The 6,734-nt window shown below is 47.3% G+C and overlaps 1 long non-coding RNA gene across 2 annotated transcripts in view; it reads right to left on the minus strand.

The window, feature by feature from the left end:
- Positions 1 to 2,832: 2,832 nt before the first annotated feature.
- The window catches only part of LOC115292813, a 24,379-nt gene continuing 20,477 nt past the window's right edge, over positions 2,833 to 6,734 (minus strand). For both annotated transcript variants that reach the window (XR_003909151.1, XR_003909153.1), the window contains one exon: positions 2,833 to 2,918. This is a non-coding gene — a long non-coding RNA (uncharacterized LOC115292813). The remainder of the gene's footprint in view (positions 2,919 to 6,734) is intronic.

Raw genomic sequence — 6,734 nt, forward strand, 5'->3', positions numbered from 1 at the left:
CTGCGGGCCGCAGCGCCCCCTACTGGCCCCGCCCCGTCCAAGCTCGCCCCGCCCCGCCCCGCCCGCGCCGGGCGCCCTAGAGCTCCGCCCAGGAGACGCAGCTGCTGGGCGTCCCCGGAGGGGAGAAGGGAGTGGAAGGGGTTGCGGAGGGGATGCTGACCTGGGGAGGCCAGAGTCCCCAGAGACAGGCCAGTCCGCAGAGCTTCTGGCGTGCCTAAGCCACGGTCACGGGCACCCTGAGTGTACTGGGACCGCGGCCACATGCACGGTGTCGCCGCGCCTCTCACAAAGCCGGACTTGGGATCAGATACGCGGACGCACGCCTAGCCCGGGGTACACAGACTCGCTCCGGGTCCTAGTATGGGTGCTTTGGGGCCGTGTTCCCGGCCCGGCACCGCCCTGATCCCGGTACTGGGTTGGGTACACGTGTTTGGGATCCTCCACCGCCGAGTCACTGTTGACTCGTGGACCCAAACCGTCAGGGTTCTCGCCACCGTCCCCCGCCTCGTTCAGCCTTTTTCGCGTTTCTTCTCTTCCGGCCCCGACCACATCCGGATTGCCCTCCCTATAGGTCAACTCTAGACCTGCTGCTGCTGGCTCTCAAGGTGGCCTGCAGGCGTCCCGCAAGGCCTCTCCCTCACCCCTTCCGGCCCCGCGGCTTCCTAGGAGCTGGCCACAGAGGATTCGCTGAGCCCTTGAAACTGATCTGTAACGCGCTGTTAGCCGCAAGGCATGTGGTTGAACTTGATGTGGTACTGCATTCTTGGGTCATTTCTTATAAATGTTGGCTTCCAGCTAGTGAGCATTTCTACACGATTTCTCTGTGAGTGTTGATCTCACCAACTGCGGCTGTCAGAGAGGCTTTTGGTGTCAATGACCCCTGTGTACCCTAGCATAACTGGCCTTGAGCAAAATAGACACTGTTGTTTAACTACCTTCGAGATACACCTTCTGGAGGAGCTCAGCACTTGGCCTCTTCTTTCACTCATGTATTGAGGGTTCCTAAATCCACAGTATACCCAGATATCTTAGCCATGTTTCTGCCTGCTCTCTGGTTTTCTGTTTAGAACTTGCTCTCTCTCAAACCAGCACTTCCCGCACCACAGTCTTCTGTTCCTGGCTCTCAACCCCATCTACCTAAGTCTCACCATTCCATTCCCCCAGCTACTTAGGATGCCTTCCTCCCTGAAGGCTCAAGGTCCAGTGGGTGTTTCCAAACCCTGCTAGTCTGCCCTTCTCACCCCATTCCTGTGATGCCCTGCTGTCCCGAGCTCCTTCCTGCCCTGACTGACACAACCCCTCCCAGTCATGAACCCAGGAGTGTGTACTGCTCATCACAAACTATTTTCACTGTGCCGTTTCACTGTCATCTGGCTCTCTGCCCACCCCATTCTACCAAACACTTCAGAAGGCTCCTCCTTCTGACTGTCCTCCCGTGGATTCCAGGCTCCACCCCTTTGCTGGCGCTGCCTCTCTATACCTTACTTTGGGTTAGAGCCCTTTCTGCTGTAAATGACAGATAACGCAATTCTCACTTGCTTAAACAAAGAATCGGTTGACTTGTGCACGTGAAAAGTCCAGGGCACTTCTGCCTCACATCTGGATTTATTTCCAGAGATTAAACACACCAGAGATTCTCCATCAATCAGCTTTGCTTCTTTCCACAAGGAGACCCCAGCAGATTGAGGCTCACAACCTCACAGCGGCAAGTCCTGCAGAGAAATAGCTTCTCTGCCAACCATACGACCAAGCCCTGGGCCCGACTCTGACTGCCAGGTTTGGGTCACCTGTCCATCCCAGCCACTGTGACCTCAGGGTAGGTTGGTTTTCCTCTCTCTTTCTCTCAGCTACCTTCTCATCCCTCACAGGGAACATGTGGGCACGTCTGGATCCCTTCTGTGTCACAAGAGAACTAAAGGTGACTCTGGGACACTCTCTGGATCCATTTCCCATTAAATATGTCACACCACCGCTTCACTTTGTTGCAGCGCCCCTGTGTCACCACAGGGCATTCTGGGACCGGGTTCCAAACAGGAAGTGGGCACTGGTTCTCTCTGCTTTCAGCTTTCTTCTCAACCTGCTGGGATTTCTGTTGTTGTACTATACCCCTTCCTAGGTCAAGGCCTGGCACAGAGGTGGCCTCAGGCCCCTCATGGAACTAGGCATCATACTCTCCCTAGACTCATCCTCTCCAGTCTCTTTGCTCACATTGCCTTTTCCCCGAGGGCTTCTATGCCACCTTCCATTCTGGAGGAGGTATCCCCCTCCTTCTCCCTGTGGTCTTTAGGTTCTGAGTGGCATCCACGCTGCCCTGCTTCTAGGACAGTAACACCTCATGGCGGAGCCACAAGGAAGAAGGGGCTATAAGGAAAGGAAAAGAAAAGTTTCCTATGGGAGCATAGGATGCATACATATATCCTATGTATGTATCATACATACATATATATGTGTATACACACACACACACACATATATGCATCTCGAGACTATTATCCCCATTGAACCTCTCTCCTCTGTGGATGTTGAGGAGGTAGGATGTCATTGGCCTGAAGCTGTCAGTGGTCACCTAGCCAGCACCTAGGGAGGCTGTGCCAAAGACTGTGGCTGACACAGAGGGAAGCAAAATTGAGAGATAGGTGGCTTTCTGTCATGCCTAAAATCAGGACCTGGATTTTGCAAGTACGTTGTTCAATAAACTCCCTACGTCCCCCAAACAAATTAGAATTGTTTTTATACCATTTATTTTTTTTTTTTGAGAGAGAGAGAGACACACACAGTGTGAACGGGGGAAGGACAGAGGGAGGGAGACACAGAATCCGAAGCAGGCTCCAGGCTCTGAGCTGTCAGCACAGAGCCCAACATGGGGCTCTGTCTGTTTCCGCCCCTGCCTGCTGGGTGGTAAATCGGGTCACAGGTTCCTGAGGGAGGGAGAGAGAATAGGGGGGCAGGAGTCACAGAGAGCGGAGGCAAGACAAGCGTTTCTGTTCAAGCCTCAGTTTATTGAGAAAATATCCACACCTATATAGGAATCATGGCGGGAAACTGACCCAGGTTGGTTGCTAGGAAACAGGGTCAAATGATTATTAGAAAAAGGGGAAACCGAAACTGAAATTTCAAACACAGCATCTAAAGGAGAGCCTAGACCTGTAGTCTGTGATGCTGGGCAGGGGTGCGATTGACACTGCATAAACCCGAATGCGGTTGATCTTTTGTTTTACTGGCTTCTCCAGTCCCTGAATCAGGATATGCACTCCCCTGGCCGATCTTTGTAATTCAGGTAGCTCCCCTTAGGGAGCGATACTTCCTTGCTGGAGGTGGCCGAAATTGGCTGAATCTTTGCAGCTTCCCACAGGGCTCGAACTCAGGAACCATAAGATCATAACCTGAGCCAAAGTTGGCCGCCCAACCAAATGAGCCACCCAGGCGCCCCCAAATTAGAATTGTTTTTGTTTTTGTTTTTTCTCCTGTCACTGGCAAGCAAGAGAGTTTTTAGTACAAGCCCATAGCACAGGGCCTGGCACTTTGGTTCCTACAAAAAAGGAATGGTCACCATCATTATTCATCTGACAGAGGAATAAGTGATGGCCATGATGAGTGTAAAACAGTAGAAAGGAAAACATGCAGTGCCATCAGCTCACAACCTTGGTCTCTACTTCTTTTCTTGGCCTGTTCCTTTGTCCTTTCCACACACATATAGCCCCCAGGGAGACCATCAAAATTCAGTGAAAGCTGAATCCATCCAACCTATAAAAACAGTCCCAGGCTCACCCAAGTTATGAATATTCTGCTAGGCAGCTGCCATTTGCTGAATGAATATTCTGCTGACATTTGCTGCCGTTTCACACAATCAATCCGTGCCCAGACCAGGAGCAGCTGGGAGCAGGTGCCTATCTTCAATTCAGTTTCAATTCATTAAGCAAAAATTGAACAAATATTTGTCCAGCCTTCTTTGTCTTGCACTGCAGACTTGGAACTCTGTGACGGGGGAAGACAAGTTGTCTAGAGCAGAAACCAACGTAACATAATACCAGGGAGTCCTCTGGAGGAGGAGGTGGGGTGGTTTGTTTGCACCAGGTTCCAAGTTCCAAAGTTCTGCTGCCTGCAATCCTGCTTTACAACAGAATTATACATCCACACAAAATATTTTGTTTGTGCCCACCATCATATCTAGGTTATAAATATTATTTGTAAAGTCCATGGGTTTGCACTTTGTCCATTAAAAAAGTAAGATTTATATTTGCAAAGCCTCCCCTAAGTTCAGAGCCCAACATCATCAATACCAAAGTGTTACGCAGTATGTATTTATCATGCTCCTAAGGCCTCTCCTTGACGAGACCAAAGCTCAAAAAAATCGGTGTTCACATTTTACTCACAGTTCACATCCATGCTTGCTTAACCAATATTTTGAGTGCTTTGACTTTCTATCTTTCTTAAAGGACGGGGGAGAAGTAGATAATTTAATCTAAGTATTCTGATAATTTAATCCAATATTCTTGTCTTAGGTGATGATTCGTGACTGGTGACTCTAGGTTTTTGGTTTTTGGGTTTTTGTGTGTGTGTGTGTGTATGTGTCAGTATATGTTTGCTTTTATTTTGATTCTTGCAATCCAAATATAGAATTATGTAGTTTAAAGAATTGTAAAAAGTTTGTAAATTCCATGGGTTTTGGTTCTCTGATTATTAAAGGAGTACTCATTACTATATAAACTTGGAAAAAATACACAGTGCACAAAAATAAGCATGAAGATATCAATTATCCATAATGGATTTCTGTCTATTAATGTAGTACAGAATATCAAACTAAGCTCTAAAGCGAGAAGATTGTCCCATGCAAGTTTCCACCTCACTGCTGGCAACCCCAGGGTCTAAGGAGATAAATATTTTACAGAAGGCTGAAGGTTATTTCAGGGGTTCTTGCAAAAATGTTTCACTCTCCCTAACACATGCATATTTTTAAAAAATGCAATGGGAGCCTCTCAGCTTCAGGGTGGTCTGTTCTCTATTATTTATGTATGCATGATTCATTTACTTACTACCAGCTGCTTTCCCTTCTCCCCACCACAGTTTTATTATATAAGCCCCTTCCTCTCCTGAGAGCAAGTAGGGAGAGCAAATTCATTTTACTGTCTATCTGGTTAAAATTTAATTAGAGAGGCAAATCTAGAAGCAGAGAACACCAAATGACCACGTTAAATAAAACTAAGAGATGGCTCTGAACCTGACCTGGAGCCAAAAAAGATCAGAAAGAACTGAAAATAATTGGCTGAATCATAGATCTAAACATTCATTTTCATCCTCTAAATTCTGAGCTCAACCAAAAGAAGTTTCTAAGAAAAAAAGAAACAAACAAGCGCTGGATGAACTCACACAAATCTCATTTTTTGTCTGACAAAAGATTCTGGCCATCTATTTCATCTGCCACGGTTCCTGACACAAACTTTATCAAAATTGGATAAATGGATGAATGGACCTACAGTCCTTTCCTCTCAGTTAAAAGCCAATCAGAAAGGGGGGTGGGCAGGAGAAACGGGGAACCTGGTGGACCTTTCTGCAGTCTCAGGGCCACTTGGGGGACCAACACTGGGGTTCATGTTCATGAGAGAGGTGGGACCCACATAACACCCCAGACTTCCAGTTAGGACCCCAAACAAAAAAAAGATGGAAGCTAGAAAACGGCTTTAATGAACTGAGGGTTGAGGGGAAAGGGGGAGGGGGGAAAGGGAGTGGTGGTGATGGAGGAGGGCACTTGTGGGGAAGAGCACTGGGTGTTGTATGGAAATCAATTTGACAATAAAATATTATGAAAAAAAATAAAAAAATAAAATGCCAAAAGAAAGGCATTGCCAATGCAGAATTTTGTGCCCAGAGGAAACAGAATAGAGGACCGTCAGCTTGTCCAAAATCAATCCCGGTGAGATAAGGGGAGATCCGGGACTAGAATCTGGGCTTCCTCAACATTTCAGGTCCCTTTTCACTGAACTACGATGTTTTCTTTACTATTTTTCTATTTTTTTAAAACCACTACATGAGAAGAAAACAAACTCAGTATTATCCAGGGAGGAGCAAATTTATCTCCTAATGAGTTTGAATTATTTTGGAAATTGCATTCCAAAGCCCACTGGGGTCACCCATTCTCTCAGTGGACTCAGGTTACTTATATTTTTTAACATGGGCTCAGATGACTTGGGGTCTGAGATTCTTTGCCTCCAGCCCAGACCTCTCTGTTGTGCAACAGACAAGCACATTCAATTGCTTGTTCACAAACTCCATCATGTTAAAACTGAACGCTTTGATGTTTAACCTGGTGTTCCTAGCTCAGGGAATAGCACATCACCACCACCACCCTCCCTGGTCAGGAGACTAGAGACTGGGGAGACATCCCTCTCTCCCACAGCCCCCAACATCTACCTTTCCCGACTCCTGTTAATCATACCCGGTGTAAATATCCCCCCAGTTTGCCCACGTTGGTTCTCCCCATCACTGCCATAGTCCAAACAACTGATCTGCTTTTTATCACTAGAGAGTAGTTTGCATTTTCTAGAATTGTTTATAAATGCAGTCACACAGAATGCATGTGTTTTTTTGGGGGGGGGATTCATTTCTTTTTTTTCCATAATATTTTATTGTCAAATTGTTTTCCATACAACACCCAGTGCTCTTCCCCATAAGTGCTCTCCACCATCACCACCACCTCTTTTCCCCCCCTCCCCCTTCCCCTTCAACTCTCAGTTCAT

This window comes from Suricata suricatta, chromosome 5, assembly GCF_006229205.1.
Source record: "Suricata suricatta isolate VVHF042 chromosome 5, meerkat_22Aug2017_6uvM2_HiC, whole genome shotgun sequence".
Classification (NCBI taxonomy): Eukaryota; Metazoa; Chordata; class Mammalia; order Carnivora; family Herpestidae; genus Suricata; species Suricata suricatta.